This window comes from Colobus angolensis, unplaced genomic scaffold (genome assembly GCF_000951035.1).
Source record: "Colobus angolensis palliatus isolate OR3802 unplaced genomic scaffold, Cang.pa_1.0 Scaffold411, whole genome shotgun sequence".
Lineage (NCBI taxonomy): Eukaryota > Metazoa > Chordata > Mammalia > Primates > Cercopithecidae > Colobus > Colobus angolensis.
The window spans coordinates 2,144,605-2,167,181 of record NW_012117500.1 but is presented as its reverse complement, the minus strand read 5'-3'; the positions used below and the strand labels follow the sequence as shown (position 1 = coordinate 2,167,181).

The window sequence follows — 22,577 nt, the reverse complement described above, 5'->3', positions numbered from 1 at the left end:
AGAAATGCAAATCAAAACCACAATGAGATACCATCTCACACCAGTTAGAATGATGATAATTAAAAAGTCAGGAAACAACAGGTACTGAAGAGGATGTGGAGAAATAGGAACACTTTCACACTGTTGGTGGGACTGTAAACTAGTTCAACCATTGTGGAAGACAGTGTGGCGATTCCTCAAGGATCTAGAACTAGAAATACCATTTGACCCAGCCATCCCATTACTGCGTATATACCCAAAGGATTATAAGTCATGCTGCTATAAAGACACATGCACACGTACATTTGTTGCGGCACTGTTCGCAATAGCAAAGACTTGGAACCAACCCACATGCCCATCAATGGTAGACTGGATTAAGAAAATGTGGCACATATACACCATGGAATACTATGCAGTCATAAAAAAGGATGAGTTCATGTCGTTTGTACAGACATGAAATAAGCTGGAAACCATCATTCTGAGCAAACTATCACAAGGACAGAAAACCAAACACCGCATGTTCTCACTCATAGGTGGGAACTGAACAATGAGAACACTTGGACACAGGATGGGGAACATCACACACTGGGGCCTGTCATGGAGCGGGGGGAGCAGGGAGGGATAGCATTAGGAGATACACCTAATGTAAATGATGAGTTAATGGGTGCAGCACGCCAACATGGCACATGTAAACATTTGTAACAAACCTGCACATTGTACACATGTACCCTAGAACTTAAAGTATAATTTAAAAATAATAATAATAAATCATTACTGTAAAAAATAAATAAATAAATAAGTGGTTGCCTCCAAACAGTGGAACGGGAAGGGAAAAAATGAGAGTTCAGGGTGTAGGGAATTTTTCTTAAATTGTTAAATTTCTTTTGGCACCATTTTAATTATGTATGTATATTACTTTGACAAAGAAATTGAAAAGAAATATTTATTGTGGCTGATTCAATTCAAGCTAACGTGTTGGTCACCTCTTTTTTCAGATCAGTGTGAGTTGTGGAGAATGAGGAGATAAGAAACAATTTGGCTTCCTGTTGGGGTTACTTAGGGAAGGGGAGAGACAGGGGTTAGAGGAGTCAAGAGCATAGGCTCTGGTGTTAGGCGGGGATGTGAATTCCAGCCCCCACCCACGCTGGCTGGCTGACCCTGGGCAACTTCTCTCTGCCTCTGTTTCCTCAGCTATAATATGGGGATGGTAACAGCACAAGCATACTGTATATGTTTGGTAGGGAGGCTTAACTGAGTGAATGGATATTCAGTGAGTGCTTTAGTGTGTAGCACATACCAAATGTTCAATAAGCAGCAGTTATCACTGTATTTTAGATAATGACACACACATCATGAACTTGTAAGTACAGTGCTAGAAGGCCATTCTAAGTACCTAGAAGGCAGACCCCATGGATTTTTGAAAATTACTTCTTGGATAAAAATAATTGTCAGTTACGGGGCACTAATTATGAACTGAAAAGCTTCGCAGAAGCAATCCACTTTGTGACAGACCTCTGAAGCCAGGCATGTTGGCGTGTGTTTTCTTGGCTTCTGTCTCCTGCCTTGTGCATATCAGGCCAGGTTTGGCACCTCATTACCTTCTCTTGGCTTCCCCAGTTCCATTGTGCAGTCACCTCTTAAGTTTTCTGCCCTAGGGTAACTGCTAACAGCATTTACCCCATCTTCTGGCTGTCAACTGAAAAGCCCCTGAGAGGGGCCCTGCTGGAGACCAAATAACCCAACCAAATTGCCAGAATTTCACATTTACTTTCTGCAAGAGCAGACAGGGAAACTCTGTTTCTGCCTCTGACAACCTCATCTATTATGATCTCTGCTGTATTCTCTTCTTGTACGAATATTTTATCACCTATGTGACCAGGGAACAGTCCACAGGAAAACACAGGAGAACATGTAAAGCATTTAAATGCGGAAATGTTTTAGTAGTGTAGCCATACATAAACTTTCAAAGTCTCATTAATAAACGTTCATTTATTTGAGTATTATTCAGCCTCTAAAACAAAGGTTTTTAAAACATACATAACAAGTGTTAAAGTTATTTTAGAATTTTCCTAGTAGGTTTTTTTAGTTTTCACCAGAAGACACCCCCACTAGGGAGGGAAAAAAAAATATTCAAAACATGCTATGATCTTAAGAGGAAAAAAGGAAATAAAATTATGTATTCCATATGATCTTATCTATGTAAGAAGAGAAAGATAAAGACAACTGGAAGAATATAAACCAAAATGCTAAGAGAGGTCATTCTGGGTTCAGAGATTTAGCAGTTTTTCTTTCTTACACCTTTTCTTTTATATGTATAGTCTATTATGAGAATGACATATATGTTTTAAAAATAAAAGCCTCAAGATAATACAATTAGATTAATTCCACAAATAACTTCAGTATTTACTATCTTCTAATATAATTTTAGGTGCTTTTAGAGTTCAAGGTACTTGGTAATAAAATGTATTTTATTCATTTAGTATTTGTTTAATGGCTTCTTATTATTGTCATTATTCCTTAGTAGATTTTAAACCTCTTGTGGGCAAAAATCAGATGTTAGACTTCTCTGTAATACAGCTGCCTGGCCCAGTTCTTCTTTGATATTAAATGCTTATAAGTATTTCAGCTTTGGAGCGGGACAAGGAGGGATGGTCCTTCCTGTCTGCCCAACAACATATGATACTTGAAACAAATTTTCAACAATGATATTTGGACATTTATGGCCACCTCTCTCATTAGCTGGAATTCCACTGAACTAATCCTAAGTTCTAAGTTTAGTGCCAATTACCTAAAGGTTAATGTGGTCAAGCAATACCAGGAGAATTGGGGTTTTTCCAAGAAATGGTCTGTATCGCATTATGTTCAGAATGAGAGCGTGATTGACACTGTAGAACTGCTCACTTGGGAGACCCAGAGTGTCCTGCTGTGCTCCTCTCAGAACAGGGTCCTACTCGGTGAGGTTTAAGGGAGGAAACATAAAGGACAAGGAAGTAAATGAAGCTGGGCAGAGTGTGTGGACGAGTTCAATAGTTATGTATAAATCACCATGGATGCAGTGATGAACAAGTCCCTGCCCTCACAGATATTGCTTTCTAGTAGAGCTAAACTCCATTAGGTCTCAATGTTATCAGAATGGGATGCCCCTGAAAAGTGAGAGATTTGAGGCCATGTAATAAATCAGAAGAGGCAGGAACAAAAAATGTACATTTTGCTCACCTGTGGATATGTCAACCACTATCACCATCCTTTTTCTTACCCACCCCCACCCCCACCCCCACAAAAAGTTAGAATACATTCACTACAGAATAGCAAGGCGAAATATTCCATGTATCAACAATAATAAAAAAAGTATTGTGTGTATGAACATGATTCTCCAATTCGGAATCCTAATCACAACCATTATAGTTAATTTAGGAAGCTCTTAGTAATTCAGAGAGAATCTACAGCGTTTATTTGAGAAGTTTCCTCAGTCTGTCAGAAGACCTTATCTTACCGGGCTTTAGCAACAGTTACATTTAGCCTCACTTTCTACATTTGCCCCCTCGTTCATTCTACTCAGGACAGTCGACTTCTTGATGTGTCTGAAATGCATCGACATCATTCCCACCTCAAGGCTTTTGCTTTTATTGTTCTCTCTGCCGGAAATGTTCTTCCACCAACTCTTTACATGCCTCTTCTCCTCGTATTTTTCAATTAGTTGTTCAGACATCACCTCCTTACAAAGGCCTTCCATGACCACCCTCACTAAGATATCCTCAGCCACCTCTAACCCTTTACCCTGCTTTATTTTTTTGTACAGTACTATTACCTGAAATTATAAATACTTTTTTTGCCCTAGAATGTACATTCCAGGAGTATAGATTTCTTGTTTGCCCTCTTCCTTGTCTACATCCCCAGAGCCTTAGAAGAGTAGGTGATTTAGAGTAGATACTCAGTAAATATTTGTTGAATGAATAAATGAATGAATTTAGTTGAACTAAGTTTACCTAGACAGAATAATCAAAAGCACGGGTCAGTTAGATGTAAAAATTGTAATTTATCTCTACAAACATTCAACACTAAATCTTTCATTGAACCATAGGTTTCACAATAAAATCACCGTTATTGAGCATTGCAACATGTGTATGCCTGCGTGTGTGTGTGTGCGTGCCCACACACACACACAAACACACACACAGAGAGAGAGAGAGAGAATTAAGCAAAGTACCAAAACATAAAAGTTTTCTGAAACTCATGGGCTACATTTTGGTCACTTAGACCATAAAAGCCCTAATTTCCTAACCCGTTGCATTTCAGCCTCCTTTGCAGCAGGCATCCCGTGGGAGAGCAAGAGATAGTATCTAGAGGCTGTGTTTACCAAAGGGATGCTCTGCTCTGAAAGTCCCCTGGCTGTTGTCACACCATTTGTTTTTCATGATTGGAATGTGTGGCATTATTGAAGGGTGGGCTGGTGTCTAAATTGAATGGGTGAAGAGAAACAGAGAGACATTCTCTTTGCCACCTTTGTAGATAGGCGGCTGTGGAGTCTATGTACTGAATTACCCACTGTCAATTATTGATGGTTTGGCTGGAATCATTTACACTCTCTAGTTACTTTGACATCTAGCCAAAAGGTAGCTGCCAGCCTGCTAGGAACTTCCCTTTTATCTATGGGGAAGTTCAAAAGAAAAGATTCAGCAAACCAAACTCATCTGCACAAGCTTTTGTGGATTTCTGGAAGACTCAGGTCATGTTGCTTATTCATAAGAGTTTAAGTTCATTCATTCATTCATTTAATTTTATCCAGGAAAGGCTGACATCCATCAGTTTGCACTAATACAACTCTAGTGGTTATTAAATTACTGAAATATTTTTGTAGCCCTTGGTAAGTGGCCACTGCTCTGAGCCTTTCATCACCAGGGTCACTTCACCAGACCTTCCCAAAGTCACCACTCAAAGGTTAGTTCTTGGCACAGCAGGGGACCTTCAAAACCAGGTCTCTGAGAGAACAGTTGAGGTCCATTCTGAGTAGTAGTGCCCACTACTTTCCATATAATAAATATTTGATTATCACCTCACCTGAGACTGTAATAGCAGTAAAACCTGCACTTGAAAGGTCTATGTTCATTACTTCATAAGAAATTCAAGACTAGCTTAACAGAAATGGAAGTCACATAATCTGAAAATATTAAATTGTTTTGAAACAGCCTTAAAGGAGAAGTCTCCCAGGATCTAATTGTATTGCTTTGCCCTACCAAAACAAACCTCACTTGCTAAATGAAGTTTAGCCTAAAGCTGCCTCCTTCCATATTTTAAGCTTGGCCTGAAGGTTTCTCTGTACATTGTGAACTATAACAACTGGAAGTGTAAATACTCCGTAGCCTACACTTGTGCCGGTCACTGAGTTTGGCCAATCAAATACAGTCAGCTGTTTGAACCATGTTCAAATAGGGCAAACACCGAACTGTAATCAGTTCAACGCTTTCTGTACCTCACTTCTGTTTTCTGAACGTCACTCTCCTTTTTCTGTCCATAAATCTCCTTCCACCAGGTAGCTGCGCAGGAGTCTCTGAGTCTACTCTGGCTCAGGGGGCTGCTGGAATCGCAAATCGTTCGTTGCTCAATTAAATTCCTTTAAATTTAATTCAGCTGAAGTTTTTTTTTTTTTTTTTTTTTGAATCACACTCTGCCTAGTTCGAGAGCATTTCCCCCCGCAAAAAAAGACATTCTGGTTTTAACACATACACGTGTCCACAAAGGCACGGGGATCTTGCTGTCTTGGATCCTGTATTATAGCCATAGTTTGGATGTTAAGAGTCAACTGTATTACATTCCCAGGAGCCATAGCATTGAACCTCCAGAGAAGGTCTGAAGACTGGGCTCAATTAATCACATATACTGCGATGCTTGGAAACTTATTCACTTTCTGGGAGAAGATCATCCTCAACAGGTTCCAGAAAACTACGTAAAACTTGCATAACTGACTGCAGTTTTTATGCTGCAATTTAGACAATTTCTAAAAAATAAATAAGAGGCCTACTGCGGAGCTGACCCAAGTTTGAGCCACGCAGAAGGTCCTGAGTTGGTTGAAAGGCCCTGGCATGGACATATGAAAAAGAAGACCTAGCTGTTGGTACACAGCACGTAAAGCGAAAGAGAACAGGTGGGATGAACATCAGTGATAGTAAAATGCAGAGACCTGCTGACATGTTTCTCCCTCTGAAGAAGAATCAGGAGTTTTGGTGCTGATCAGTCACTAGACTGGGCTGACTATAAAGGACTCTAAAGACTGATGGAAGAAAAATAGGTGACTTTATTGTACCACTGTACTTACCTCATCATGTTGTTTTAGTAATTTTTGTTTCTGTAAGAAGCTTCCCTAGTGAGTGGCTTCTGCCTCCATGGAATGTAAGTTCAATTTGCCATTTATTTGAGTACTGGATAGAACCATCTCTCCATGCTAAGCCCTGCTTTCTTTAAAATTTTAAGCCCAGTGTTCACAAGTGATGAGCCACCACCATCAGGCTTTCTTCTGTAGAGAAAGGAAATAGGAATGCATGTTCTTATCAGTTCTTATGCCTCTGGTTTTATTTTACAAGCAGCCTGGACATGTGAATTAATGTGTGGCTCTGACCAAAACAAAACATTACTTAGAAGCAAGCGAGGACTTTTTTTCTCCACTTAAACTATCTGGCTCTACAAAGCAGGAAATACATACTTTGCCTCACTTCAGCATTCCTGTCCTTGGCAGTTGATTTGGCTAGACAGGTGATAAACAAGAGAGATTTTAGGGGGAAGCTCTGTCTAGGGGAGAAGGAATAAGAAGGAAATAGGTCAAAGCCTGGCAAGGAATTTTAGGAAGGATCTCGCTTTGGAGAAGCTATTGACAGAGCTTGAAGCAAAGGAAAATCAAGTCTCAATTTATTCAGCAAATAATTATGAGGAATCAAGCCGAGTAGAATTGCCACTCCAGGTGAGGTTATCTGAGTGAGTACAGAATCATTCTCATTAATCATTTTATATCAGAATTATCAATCAAATCTTCTGCAGATATTCTCTGCATAACCTCATAGATGCGGAATTGTGAGCTAAATAGGCTTTGTCTTTGCCTCTCAATCTGTGTTCATTGGAAAAGACATGCAGCCAGCAGAACATAATTAATTCAACACTCAACTTTGCCTCTACAGCTTCCTCCATGTTGTAACTGAGTGAAGCAAGACAATGAGTTCTTGGAGACCAAAAGTCTTCTCTTACTCGTATTTAAACTGTATCATCTAGGACCATGCCTGGCATGAAGCAGACCTTTAATACTTGTCTCTGGAGTGCTCAAAAGAAAGAAAGAAGTACAGAGGCTGTTCATGAAGTCTGGAAACATAGGTGAATATACATAAGATCATCAAGGACATCCTCCATCTGTGAAAAAGTGAAATAGCGTTATCTATATTTCCAGACATTGTGAAATACTGAGTAGAAAAAAAGTTGTGGAACTCATGGTTTATTCAGGGTGAGAACCAGAGGGAATTTGCCACCTATTTTGTCTTCAGCAAAGACTTCCTAGAAGAAGTTTCAATGCTCTTTGAATAAAGCAAGAGGGCTTAAAAGTTTACCAAAGGAAGGATTGGGGTGAAACATGGACAGGAACTGATGACTTCTCTCTGTGGTGTGACTGACTCTCCTATTCATCTTCCAAGTCTTTATTTAAATCAGTGGTTCTCATCTGGGGGGTAATTTTGCCCCCAGGGATATTTGACAATGTTTAGAACTCCTTTTGGTTGTCACAACTGGAAGGGAAAGCCACTGGCGTCTAGTGGGTAGAGGTCAAGGGATGCCACTAAACCTCCTATGGGGGGGCAAGACAGCCCCCCATAACAAAGAACTATCTGACCCAAAATGTCAAAAGTGCTGAGGCATACAGGCCCTGGTTTCACTGAGCCTTGGGAAAGCTTTTCCTGATACACCTCAAACTACGCTAATTTCCTGTAATATCCTCATTTTACTTTGTACTTACCCTACATAGCATGTATCACAATTATAGTTAAATATATTGTATCTGTCTCTTCCACTAAAACAACACTTCATAGAAGAAGAAATGTATGTATCTTGTTCCCCATTGTATTGTAGCATCTGTTACGATGCCTGGCACATAGTAGATCCTCAATAAATATTTACTGAATGAATGAATGAATCAAGAAATAACTAATATGGAAAAATAAGAAAAAGAGATACTCAAGTTGTTAAGCAGAGCTGCAGTTTCAGGAATCACCTGAAATTTGACCAGTGATCTTGGATTTCTCCATTTCAGTTCAAGAAACCAATGAGTTCAGTCACAGTATGAAGGGAACGTAGAACTAATAAACTCTATAATATTTTTAATGTATAGATTTATTGCAATATTTCAGCATTTTAGTTCTTTATCACTAAAGGAACTTGGATGCCAACGCTTTCAAAAAATCTTTGGGAGTTGAACTAGGATGGATCTTGTGGCAAAGAATCTTCATTGGCTGCTAGGACAGCCATTCAGGCTCACTTTCCCATTCTCTCTTACAGCAGTGTGACACCATTCTGGTCAACAGGATAAAAAGCAGATCTGCTGAGACAGGATTTCTGGGAAAGCTTTTGCTTTTCTGTTAAAAGGGAGAGGCAAAACAAGTACCAACCTTCTTTTTCTTTCTCCTGGTTGGACCCAGTATCAGCAAACTGCCTATGCCTGCACTAATTATTAAATGAGGAAAGTATACTACCACCTCTATTTAAGCCACTGTAATTAGGTTTTCTCTTACCTGCAGCTGAATGCAGCCCTACCTGATGATACATTTCTCTGCCTTGGTAGCTTACCTTTTTTCATGGTCTTCTTAATGATGCAAAAGCAGAAACAGAGATGGTAGGTAGCACAGCTTGGCCTGGGCTTAATCTCATCTGAAGTAGAAAGAAAATAGAAGGATCTAAAGTAGTAGAGGTTGTAACCTTGAAAGATTTGTGATGGAGCCCGGTGCTGCTTTGTGGTGAGTCTCAGAAAAAGAGACGCCAGAGCTCATGGTTTAAGAGGGGGAGGGGGAAACGTATTCATAATACAGTGTAGCTGATTTCCTGTTTACATGTTGTGAGTACCTTGTGTGTGTGTGTATATGTGTAGTGCTTAGGCGGTAGTTAGAATATGAGGGTTTTAGATGCAGTTTTTAAGGTTCTGCATGGAGGGAAAGACCTGAACACAAAGTGGCTACTCTACAAACTCTTGTGGATACAGGCTTCAAAGCACTTCTACCATCTTCTGCTCTTCTCTCTGCTCTTCTACTCTAGGCTATGAGAATCTTGGAGGTAAGAACCATGTCTTGTTGCTCTCAGTTTCTCTGGTCCAGGAAGAGTGCCATGCCTAGACCATAATATCAGTCAATATTTTCAGATTAAACACAGTTTTCTCCCCCTTTGTCTTAGAGTGCATAGTTGTAAAGAAAGAAGAGATGTAAGTAAAGTCTGGAGGAGATTCATTTCATTTCTTTCCTTCACTTCTGTTTTGTTTTTGTTTTTTTTACAAGCAGTACTTCCTATATTTTGAATAGAACATGAAGCCCTGAGTTAGCCAAAATCCTTAAGAAAAAAAAGTTTTTCCAGAAAATAAAAATTGGAAAAGAAAATTTTCCCAAATTTATATTCCACAGAACCCAGTTCCTTAAAATAAATTATTTAATTTGAGCAATACTGGATTAAAAAGTTACAGTCTTTGATACACTAATGTATGTTGTATCTTTCTAAGAGGTATATGGTTTGTTACTCTTCAAGTCCCTATTTAACTATGTAACCCCAAAAGGATTCCAGGACAACAAATCAGGGAATGATTATCTAATTATTAATACGTGTTCAGGTATGGCAAAGTTTGGAAACTACTGTTTTCGATCATAAAGCTTATGAGGAAAATACAAGGGCGTTGGTGAAGAAGGAACTAGAAGGAAAAGGGATGGCAGCTCAGAAAAAGGGAAATTCAAGCAGACAAAAAGACCCAGAAGTCATGATAGGAAAGTGTAGTTTGATGCCTGCCATCATGGTCTCTAAATGAGTAGCATAGCATGGAGACCAAAGAATTTACATTGCCAGAAGCGTTAGGCTAAGGATCAGGAGCCTGGCAATGTACTCCAGAAACTTTCTTTAAATGACTTGTATCACTTCTCTAAACTAATTGCCTCAGGGGTGATGGGGCATATAATGCCTTCATTTCTTCTTTCATGCAATCTTATTTGAAATGAGTTACAAGCTAAGCTGCTGGAGAACTTTTGAGTTATTTCAAGAAGATAGTCAAATCATATGTATGAAAAAATTTGGTGCTTTGTTTTTTAAAAAAGATATGTTTATTAATTTTTGTCTGAGGTCCCTGAGAATCTTAGGCAAGTTTTCATACTAACAAATTAAGAGCAGTTAATTTCTAAGTAGTGTTTATGCCTGAGAGATTGGTAAGTGGTTGAGCTAATTGACAAAATAACTTATCAAAATGCATCTGCCACACTCTAGTGCAATATGCCTAATGATCATTGTGTCAAAGTAGGAAATTGAATCAGGTCAGGAATGGGCCTCCAATTCATGTTTCAGAAGTGCTGAGTTTGGTATTCGTTGACAAATTTTGAAGTTCAGATAGACAAACACATGTTTTTTCCTTTTGACTGAATTTGAAAGTTCCAAGATAGGACCCCTGGAGCTATGAACATTGGCACAGCTTGGCAAGCTCCAAGTATTTGGAAATACTTTGTGAAAACAACTTTGGTCCATCAAGTATTAATACTATTTGATAAAAATCAGTTTTTGTTTGGTGTGTCTTTGGAAGCTAGTGTAACTCCTGGTCATTCTATATGACTATAAAAGCTTTTTGGAATCAAATCCTAATCCCAGCATGTTTTTCTTGTTCATTTAAACCTTTTATACACATGTGGGAGCTAGAGAGAGTGGAAAGCTTTTAGGACTTAAGCTTAAATTGTCATTCTCATGCATGGTTTCTGAAAAGTATTTGGCATGTTTGTATTCGTAAGTTAAAGTATACATTTATGGTCTTAAGCATTTTCTTTTTTCTCTTTATGCTTATTTGTTTGGTTTACAAAGACTATCTTAAAATGAGAGAGCAGACGTGCTGAAGTTTGGATCGCTTGACTTACTGCATTGTAGAAAATATCTGTGGGTGTTGATTTTCTAGGTCGACCCCTGACTCAGGATCCTAAAGAGAAAAAGTGTTCTCAACCCAAACTCAGTAGTATTAATACTACCACCAGCCCGTCCCCAAGCCTAATAAAAATACTAAATAAACTGAACTCAAAAAAGCTGAGTTCAGTGCTGTTTAAGAATCAAACGTAACCTCTAGAGGTTTTTTGGTTTGGGTTCTTTTTGTTTGTTTTGTTTTGTTTTGTTTTTTTCCATGAACAAGAAGCAACTGAGGCTGCTGAGCAGAAGTTCATAGCGCTTTATTTTTCCTCTTGGGCTGTTGTGCCCAATAATCATAATACTGGCAAATAGAGTTACACTATAAGAAATTCGTCTGGCCGGGCACAGTGGCTCATGCCCATAATCCCAGCCCTTTGGGAGGCTGAGGTGGGTGGCTCACGAGATCAAGAATTAGATACCAGCCTGACCAATATGGTGAAACCCCATCTCTACTAAAAATACAAAAATTAGCCAGGCGTGATGGTGCATGCCTGTAGTCCCAGCTACTCAGGAGGCAGAGGCAGGAGAATTGTTTGAACCGGGGAGGTGGAGGTTACAGTGAGCCGAGATTGTGCCACTGTACTCCAGCCTGGGCGGCAGAGTGAGACTCCATCTCACAAAAAAAAGAAAACAAAAAAAAAGAAATTCATCAAAGGACTAAATTTGAATGGATTTAGGAAAAGCTAAAAAGATATTGTTAATCCTGTAAAGCTGAAGATTGAAGTAAATAAGTTTCTCAGAGAGTGATTGTGCATGAAATGAAGTGTATCAGTTAATTTTTGCTATCTAAGAAACACCTCCAAAATTCATTTCTTGAAGCAGCCACCACTAAATATGTATAATTACCACATGTTAATTTTAAAAAAGAAAGGAAACAAATGTTGAAACCACCATTTACTTTAGTTCATGAGTCTACAAAGTCTGCAGTTTGGGGCTGGCTCCAATGAGTAGTTCTTCTGACCTGGGCTGCGGCTGATCGATCTCTGCTGGGTTCACTCATGCATCTGTGGTGGGTGAGTTGTGAACACTCTGGTCTAGAATGGCCAAAGCAAGGACAGCTGAGGCCTCTCTCCGTGTAGTCTCTCAGTCTTGTCCTCACTCAGACACAACTTCCATACCTTTTCTGTTTATTTTTCATCTCTCCATGTCTCTGAATTCTTCTTGTCATTTCCTTAATCTGGATCTTATTAGAGCATCCCCAGGGTCAACATCCTTTAGCTGGGTTGCCTGAATTTTCTTGAGACAGGGAGTAAAGTGAAAGCCAACATTTCTCCTGACTTATTTGTAATAACCTTTAGGGTTATTGTATTTGTGTCTTTTATAGTCATCAGCCTCAGATGCTTTCAGGAAGGAACTACAGTCCAAACAAAACTAATTAATTAATTAGGTGGTCAAATGATTAAAAATTGATGGCTAAACAAATTAGCATTTTTATCGAATTTATTGCTTTTTATCTCTACTCTCTGTTTCCTGTATGTCTCAGATGAGCTCACCAGTCCCTGGCAATTTTGCCCTTAGAAACTTCATCCCATGGCTGATGTGGGACATCACTTAAACTCTGCAGCCACTGCAGAATGTGCCCGGATTGTCTCTCACCAATTGATCAGGAAGCTCTAAGTGACTGATTGCTGCCTCCGTCAACACAGGATGTTTGGACATAGCTGTTTGGACAAGGCTGTTTGAGGCCCCCTACAAGACTTGCTGGCAGTGGGAGGGGGACATGGCCCAAGGGTCAAGGTTTGAAAGCAGCTACTCATCTCGCATCAAACAGCAAACTCTCAATGCTTATTGGGGAATCTACCCTGTGTCAGGCCCCCAAAAGGAGGCTTTGGTGAGCAAAATTGATACTAGCTCTTCCCTGATGGGCTGTAGTCAAGTTAGTAAGAGGATCGTTTGTGAGTAGTCTTCCATGTAGGTATACAAACTCTGATGAGTGTTGTGAAGAGAAAGCATTGGGAATATCGGTTTCAGAAGAGGGAAGCTTTAAAATTGTGGTGGTTGAGAATGAAGGAGCAGACTGACCAGGAAAACATACCAGATTACCAGCTGGTAAAACTGACACCGTGGATTTTCCCCCAGCAAGGTTTAGCTGTCCACATGCAGACTCTAAGAAACTGAACAATTAGATATATCCAGAGCTGGCTGGCTGGCTGGTTTCATGCTGGTTGGATCTGATGAAATTACTAAAGTGTAAGGGAGTTCTGAAATGACACAATGTGGAATGCAAATTCAGTAACATAAGTGAGAAGTGGATGAGGCTTTCCACCCTTCGTGGTGGGGTTGACCAGCTCAAGCCTATGACAAGGTAGAGCTGGCAATCCTGAGCTATGGTATATCCTATCTGAAGGTAGTCATTGCCACTCACCTAAAAGCTATATCTGATGATAGTCTTCTACAAAAATTATCAACCGTATGTAACAAAATTGCCTTTAGGCACCCTTAGATGTTTAAATGAAGTTTTCTCTATTTTATTATTACTTTCTCATAAAGTTCACTTTGTGCAAACTTCTTTTTCCAAACACAGTGTCAAAGGAGCCCAAGTTAGCAGCTGAAATGCACAGAAAAGTATCATGGTAACAGAAACTTCAGGTTTAGACATTTTGTAAAATCAGCAAAGGGCCTGAAAGCTCATGCTGTTTAAATCCATGCCAGTTTTCAGGATTTGTATTTTATGAAAAAGGGAATCAATGTGACAGGTGGAAGAGTGAATGCAATGACAACTCCAATCATTCACACATGTTCATCATTGCCTGCAGGACACATGGCAAATCCCAGCACTGGTGATAACGGCAGAGCACTTCTAGCACTGGTGATATTGCAGGAGTACGTACAGCGCTGGTAATATCACAGAAGACTCTACTCAGGAAAGTTTATCTGATCTGGTCTTACTGCTTCCAATTAGTCTGGATTCCTTGAGGGCAATACTGGCCCTATCTTCCCAGAATCATTGCAAACTTACTGATTAATGCACATTTTCCACCTGTTCCAGTCTTGTGTGGCCAACCTATATCTTCCATAATGATCTTCGTAGGCTTCATGGGCTAATACACCACACAGCTGATAGCAACAGGCTGTGAGATCCAACAGATGTTCCAGAGTTTAAATCTTGGCCTTAAACTTTTGATAAATTTAGGTAACCCCTCTGAACCTCAGTTTCCTCCTAAGCCTCAGGTTTCTTTTAAACTATATAAAAACAGATATATAAAACTAATCTCTTAGATATTTTAAATTTTATTATCTTAAATAAAAATTTATTTTGGTACTCACTAAAATATTTTCAATAATAATTATAGGGGGAGCATTGTAGTGGTGTGATTCAGAAGACATTATAAAAGTGTCAGCTCTGCCCATTTCTTACTTGCTTAGGCTTAATGGCTTCTTTGCAGGAATCAAGCCACTTGGCCACTTGAGACAAGCTGGTGAAATTAAAAGTAGGTAATATAATTTGTAAATCCACCAGTGGGAATACATAAAAAATACTGCAAGCTGAAAGTGAATGAACAAGTAGGGATAATAATTGCAAGTCCTTTGGGTTGTGGAAATTGCATATGACACATGACCCACAACTTACAGAGCAGATAAGAACAGGAGAGTCAATGTTAAATGTTAGTAAATTTAAGTGTTGGTAAATCTTAATGCTTTTTCCAAAAATTCAGAATAGAAGCTCTAACTTTTCTCCCTGAATTTCAACACGTTTAGTGGTTCCCAAACTTGGGTATGCATCCAAGCCAACTGGAGGGTTTGTGACTCCCACAGTTTCTGATTAAGTCCATCTGGGGTAGGACTCAAGAATTTGCATTTCTAACGAGTTTGCAGATGAAGTTCGTGCTGCTGGACTTAGGGACCACACTTTCAGAAACACTGCAGTAGAGCATCTTGAAGACTCCCCAGGTTGCATCCTCTCCTAGATCTTTGGTGTGTGCATAATACAAATCTCGTCAGGATCAGTGCCATCAAGAAGTAATGTTCCCTTTATATTCCAGTTTATATTACCCCTTCATGTCCTACATTTCCCTTCCACACTATCCATTACCTTTCCCCCAATGAAGGCGGAAAGGGTCCAGAGGACAGGGGAAGGATGGCGCATCCTCTTTGTGAATGAAACTGACAGTGACTTGCACTACCTGGTAAATTCATGCCCTCAGCATGTTTCCCCAGGGTGAATTAATTGCTTTGCTTTTCCTTTTCCTTTGCATAAAACTAGGCAGATTTGTCCGTCTGTTTGAACAAGACTTTGTTGCCAGCACTTCTCGAGGATGGCCAGCATGTGGCTGCTGTATCAGGTTGATAGTGTTGTCAGGAATTCCAGGGTGGGTATTGTCGCTTGCATGGGGAAATGCTAACTGAGGTCAATTCTAGTTCAGCTTCCTACTTACAGAATTATGGCAGGACATAAGTTTGGCCCGTGTGAGATGAATAGGTCAGCAGAATCATATTGTCCTCCTAATCCAGGCATCTCTACTTTTAAGCCTTAAATCAGAACGTAATTTTCCTGTATTTGAGATCCAGCAATTCATGTCCTCAAATGAGATATTTTACAATCAAAAGCACAGACAGCCAACCAAAAAATTCTAAACAAACAAAAATTTTAAACCAAAGGTGTACATTTAAAAGTTCTATGTGTTTTGTGTCTTTTAATTTTGAATTTGAAAGTCTTTTTTTTTCCAGCAATTATTGCTGAGTAACAAAACTATCCCAACATTCAGTGGCTTAAAACAACCCTTCTGTTTCTTTGCTCGTGAGTCTACAATTTGCACCATTCTTGGTAGGACTCTGCTCTGTCTAGGGTCAGCTAGGGTGGCTCAGCTAAGCCAGAACAATCTATTTCCAAATGGGCTCCACTCACTTTGATTGACAAGTTGGTACTGGAGCTGTTGGCTGGGACCTTGGTTTTCCTCTTCTGTGGTCTCAACACATGACTAGCTTGGGCTTCTCACAGCAGTTTGGTCTCAGGGTAGTAGGGCTTCTACAAGGTGCCTGTACCCAGCATGCAAAAGCAGAAACTACCAGACCTTCTGTAGGCTTAAGCTTGGAACTGGCCCATCATTCTTTGCATTACATTCTGTTGCTTAAAATGAGTCACAAAGCCAGCCCAAACTCAAGGAGAGAGTAGACACAGGGGCATAGACAGCAGCAAGTGTGGGTCTTTGGAGCCCACCAAAGCAACAGCCTACCACAGTCATGATGATGCTGGATTTTCCACTCCCTGCTGTTTCAGAGCTCTTTGCATTCCATACCACAATCAGGCCAGCTCAGCATAAACAGAGGCAGGTTGTTAATCTCAGGATGAACAATAGTGCTTCCCAAAGAGGGAATAGTGGCTTTGACTTTAGTTGAGAGAGAATTGTCAGAGTGCAAGGACATGTGTCTGCTGAACAGGCATCTCTGTTAACTTTCTGCCCAAACACTCTGCTAGTTACTTTATCTCCCCTTATCCTGCCTCCTTTTTTCTTCATAGCACTCACCACTGCCTCATGCTTTATTAAGTAGTTGTTTACTTGGTTATTGTCTGTTTCCCTCCAGTCAAATGTAAAACTCCCAGGGGAAGACGCTCGCTCTCTTTTGCTCTCTGCTGGATGCCCAGCACCGAGAGTGCCTGGCACACAGAAAGCCCTGCATAAATATTTATTGAATGAATGAGTATATAAATTTCATAACTGAAAATCTGCATATGAGAATATGCAGACATGACAACTTCAAAATAAGTTGCTATAATGCAGGGTTTATGGCTAAGGTTTGTCTCTCTCTATAGAGCCTGGGCTGCATGTCCCCTTGTTGCATATGGGGTGTACCCTCTGCCAGTTTCCATGGTGTCATTGTTCGGAGGTGTCAATGGAAATCAATCATGGGGTTAGAGGGTTTTTCTGTAGAACCTCCAGTTCCTTTATTTGGCCAATTAGGCTTTGTGCTCCGATTTCCAAACACAGAGGTGGGAGAAATATGAACCTGGCTTTATCTAATGCCTTAGTTTTAAGGAACAAGCATCTGGTGCAATGCTGTATTATTTCCAATTAAAACTTGGATATCCTCATCCTTGCTAAGACTGGTTTGTGAACATTAGCTATTCATTCCTAAAAAGAGGCTTAACCAGATAGTTTTTCATTATATTCTGTCTTTCACTTGATGGAGAGGGGCGGGCAGGCTGGCTAGCTTTCTTTCTTTTTCTTTCTTCTCTTTTTCTCTCTGGTTTGCTTTTTACTAGTGTATATATTTTTTCTTTTTTTCTATAGCATCCCTTTGAAAACTCAGTATAGTTTGTTAAAATCCTCATTTGTGCTCATCCTCCTGTCCATGCACTCTTTTGATTGTTTATCAATCACAGAAAATTCAGATTTTCTTAATGAATGTTATGCACTTGTATCTCATTTGGTTATAGATCACCTAGAACTGTCACTTGTGGGACCTCGCCTTTGAATGCCTAGTCTATTCCTTATCATTTATGGAGTCTTTATCTGAAATCCATTTATTCTGGCTCTGTGCAAAGTGGTCCTCAGTGCTATGGTTTCCAACCATTTTACCAGCCCTGAAGATACTTGTGTGTTTTCAAAAGAGGTTAAAAAAATTGCTTTGAAGAAGCATTTTAAATATTTCTGTTGGATTGTGTTCTGGTTATTTTCCTCCATGTCTTTTTGTTTTCCCTTGTTCCATCCCCCTCCTTGTCCCTATTCATGCTTGTGTCACTGAAGTATGGCTCCTCTACTAACAGCAGCCTCAACCTGGTCTGGCTGCACAAGGAGGCCATCTGGCTAAGAGTGTTCTCTAAGAGCACTAATGTGAGTGTTTCTGATTATAATAACCTTAACCAAGTTCTTCAAAGATGCTATAGCTGTCAGAGTTTTCTGAGTCATTTTAGATCCTAGGCCTAGAGATGCTAGAATATCAACTGTGTTTTAAGTCCAAATAAGAAACCAACAATATCCTGTGAGTTTGCACCCTCAGTGCAAACACTGCTCCAAGGCACTTTCCCAAAACCAGCTGTGAGTTAGTGAGTCTGGAGTTCTGCATTGAAGTGGCCCAGTTGAACTTCTGAAAGTGAACCAAGGCGAGGCCATGGGCATGTTGGGACCTAAATGAAAGACTGTAAACCTAGTTCCCTTTTTCATCACCCCAGCTTCCTTTCTCTCTCTCTTCACCTGAATCCCCATCTTTTTTGATATCAACTTGTTCCCTGGCTCTCCAAAACTAGGAGAGGAAAAAATCTCAGATTCTCTCCTGTCCAAGTACTAACCAGGCCCTACCCTGCTTAGCTTCCAAGATCAGATGAGATGGGGCACGATCAGGGTGGTATGGCCATACATCAATCTCACGTTCTCTTGGGTTTGGCAACAGCCTTGAGGCCTCTGATAATGGAAGTCTACGAGAAACAAGTTTAAAACCATTTGTTATTTATCTTCTTGCCTCCTCTTTGTCAATCAAGTCTGTTTTTAGCATTGCTTCTGCGATTTTTATACTATTAACCTGCCCCAATTTGTAAGAAACTTGATGTTTTCTTTGTCTTTTTCTTTCTCACGTTCTGTTTGCGATTTGGTTAACTAATTAGCTTATTTTTCTCATTTTTCTCAAAATGGACCTATATCACGTCAGCAGGACAAAATTTTTAGGAAGCTCTGAACAGACCTCAATTCAAATTTGCAAACCTTCTCTTCCATTATTTACTGCATCCATTTCAGGAATATATAACATCACTCATTACTTTGCACCTCCCTCTTGAGTTCAAGAACATCGAACCGAGAGCTGAAAAGGCTTGAATTCCAGATGCGACTCTGCAGCGTATGAACTGGACTATCCTTGGACATTCACTTAACTTCTCAAAGATTCGGCTTTTCTCATCTGTGTAATGTAAATGATCATGACTATCCTGCCTATTATGAAGTCATTGAACAGCCAAGTGAGAAGTCATCTTCTGAGCAAACACTAATTGTGCACCTCTTATATGCCAAGTAATATGTGAAGCACTTAGAATACAGAAAATCGAGTGAAGTTTCTACCTGCCTTTTGGAGATGTTTTCATCATCAACACACAGCTGCCTTTACTTTACAGTTTAGACCCATGACAAGAGAGTTCCCATAATTTGGCCTTTGGTTGTCTCACCACCTCTTTCAATGGCAAGCGGTGATTAAGTTGATGGCAGGAGGCAAGAAACCCAGCTCTGAATTCTCACAATACTGTAGTGGCGCTCCTGGACAGAACCTGCTGAATTAATTTTATATCACCATACTATAGAGTCTGCTACATAGTAGAGTTTCTGTAGAAAATTGCTTAAATTAATTCATAAATCAATCATGAATGAGTGAATCAATGACAAACATTACACTGGACCATTTAGAATTGTTTTCTGTGCTTGGCAGTATCAATATAGATTCCTGTGACGTTCTTATTTTTTTCCTGTCTTATCTGATTCCAGTGAGTTTTCACAGGTAATTTTTTCCCTTGTTAAAATTAACCGTAAGATTGATATTTTTTGTGGGAAAACTGCTGCTGAGATTTTTTTTTTTTTTGTCTTACCCCAAAGTGGATTCAGTAATGTTATGAAGAAATAAAGTAATTAAAACCAAAATTCTGATAACTCTTAACGTTGAAGGTGGCCATGATTGACAGATACTTCCATACTTCTTAACCCTAAATTTTCTTCTTGGGCCAGATAATTATGGTGAGGCCAGACAGTTCCTAAAAATAGGCCCAGTGGTCTTTGATCCAGTTCTAACAATAAACCCAGCCTTCAAGTGGTTCTATACTATCATCTTAAGCTGTCTATGGAATTCTTTTAGGGCCTGAATATATAAAATGCTTTCTAAGGAGAGAGAGGAAGAGGTTTGCAAATCCCATAAAATAAAGTGCAGTATATTATGACTATATGTTCATGCATTTTTCTGGGGCAGTACGTTCATAGTTTTTGTGGGATTCAAGACCCTCTCCCAATTCCTTTCCACCCCAAACCCTCCACCCCCACCAGAAATAGTTAAGGGTATTGGATTGAAAGATTCTGGTCCACTTAGAGAATGCGATTTCTTAAGACTAACATAGATTCCTTTCCCACAACTGTCATGTAGCAGTTACAAAAATGTAACCCTCCAAACTGCCTGGCGGTAAACTTCAAGTTCGACAAGTCTATAATGTGACTCATGGAACTTTCTCATGCTTTTGTATTCAATAATCAGAAAAATCCCCTGTAACTTTGTCATGCTTCTGAAGACAGTAATCAGGAAAATCCTTGAGGAGACTGTGGTTTTATAGGATGCTAAATCAGGTTATGATTGTGTGTACCCTGATGGTATGTTTTTCCTGTCTGGAATTTCCTCTTGGGGGTGGTCTGTTCTTCTCATTTCTAAAACTTATATCAACATCCTCTTGGACCCAGAAGTGTAAGCGACTCATTTATTTTATTTTATGTTATTTTGGATAAAGGAGAAAAAGAACTATCATAAGCCATGGAAAACCTTCCCATGGTACAGGCAAACTGAGTTGTTATTCTTCCTCATACATTGTAGAACTGGAAGCTGAACTTACTTGGCTCCTCTCAATGCCCATTTTTAAGGCACTCGACATAAACCAAACTGTGCACCCCACTTGCCTATTCCGAGTTAAATGCCTTGATTATTTCATCTTGCCTTTGTTGAGTTTGATGTATTGGAGACAGGGTTGGACACACTGAGCAATCATAATTAAAAAGCATCCTATGCTGTGCTGCTATTCAGTTGTTGAAGGGTCCTCTCTAGGGTTATTGAGTTTCATGAACTGGGAAAAGTAGGAATTTTGAAACACATACATTTGTTTGCAACGTCTTTTTTTTTTTTCCCCCCTTTTCTTTTCCTTTTCCATCCAGCATAGCGTAACACAGAAACCATGAAACTGTGAGCACACACTCTGCATTCAGACTGACTGGGTTTGAATCCCAGCTCTTCCACTTCATAAGCTGTGCAACTTTGGGCAAGTTATAGTACCTTGCTGGGTCTACAGTCATCATCCAGAGAATAAAGATACTCTTACTGCTTACCTCATAGGATGTACAGGAAAATTAAATAATATTTGTAAAGAGCCTAGAATAGTACCTGGTGTGTTCAAAGCACTACATGTGTGTTTTTAAATAAATCTGATGACCGAGGGTAACAGTGGAGATTCATGTGGGGATATCCTGTCAGAATGAAGCATGAGAAGCCTGATTGCCACCATTGGGCTGGTGGTTGTGGTTAGGTTTGGGTGTGTTTTTTGTTTGAGGGAATTTTAAAAATCTTTTCCATCCATCTCTTCTGAGGGCAAGGTTTTCCTTGGCTGACCTCCCACTCTCCAAGGACTTTAGCATCTGAGATAATCTGATGGAATCCTTGTATTTTAACCCCTTTGTCACACAGTGAGGCACTTCAGTCAAAGCCACTTAGCCTCTTCTTGACAGGAGTTTCTCTGGCTGGAGCTTGTTTGTTTTTTTGTCCCTTCCCCAGCTTTGTTTGACCTCCACTACTAACCACTGAGCCTGATCTGGCCTTTAAAAAACAAAAAAGAAAAAGTTGTCATTATTCTACACATGGCATTTGCAAATCAGTTTTGAGAGGAGCTGCTTGTAAGTCATCAGGATGTTCATGATTAAACGTAATAGTCTGTTATCAGACTCAAAGCAAAACGAAAGCTAAGACATTGTGACCACAGCGTTTTCCAAACCTCATAATTAGCTAAAATAGTTTTAATGTAAGAATCACAAGATCCAGTTTAGTCATGCAAATTGTATCCTAAGTCTCATAATACATACTTGGGCCAGAACATAGAGAATAATTTTATCTGCTTAATGAGTAGGTCTCTTATTTTTTTATTGGATGTGTCTATAATGAACTTAGCTGTCACTAATTAGAAAAAAAAATGTTAAGCAGGAATTTGGAAAATAACTTTTATTACATAGAAAATGCTCAGCATCGTTTTTAGAAATATTCTTTTATTTTAAAAAATTCTCTATTTGCAAGTTAATAGAAAGGAGATATAGTAAAGATTGCTGACTACAAGATCTATTTCTTGCTGATATTCTGATTACACTTAGCTTTAAGGACAGTAAGTGCTTAAAGCTAAGTGTAATCTCCAGCGATTTTAGTGATTTGACAGAGCCATTCTGAATTTTTCAAAGAGAAAATTATGGAATTTTAGAATCTTCTAGCCTAGTTTCTTCCTCTTCTGGATAAGAAACTTGAGATCCACCAAACTCGAGTGTTCAGCTAAATGAAAGCAGAGTACAAAAGCTAATTTTAACTATAAGAGGGAAAAAAAGGTTTAAACGTTGCCTTTTGACATTTTTTCTAAGTTTTATTTACATTAAATATTCTTAGTGTTTTGATAAATGTATTTTTTATAATAGTCTATTTCTAAATGGAAATTCTGCTTTATAATTTCATGGTCTTTGATAATCTTTAATAATTTACATGAAAGAAAAAACAACAGAGCTTAGTTTTTTTTTTTTTTT

The 22,577-nt window shown here is 39.3% G+C and overlaps 1 protein-coding gene across 2 annotated transcripts in view; it reads left to right on the top strand.

Annotated features, from left to right (window-relative positions):
• Nucleotides 1-22,577, top strand: part of RARB (retinoic acid receptor, beta) — a 424,977-nt gene that overhangs the window by 156,412 nt on the left and 245,988 nt on the right. The window contains exon 1 of one of the 2 annotated variants that reach the window (XM_011956250.1): nucleotides 6,842-6,931. The exons of the other annotated variant lie outside the window; for it this stretch is intronic. The gene's annotated coding sequence lies outside the window, so the exon portion shown is untranslated. Of the gene's footprint in view, nucleotides 1-6,841; nucleotides 6,932-22,577 lie in introns of those variants that run through there. 2 annotated transcript variants of the gene reach the window in all.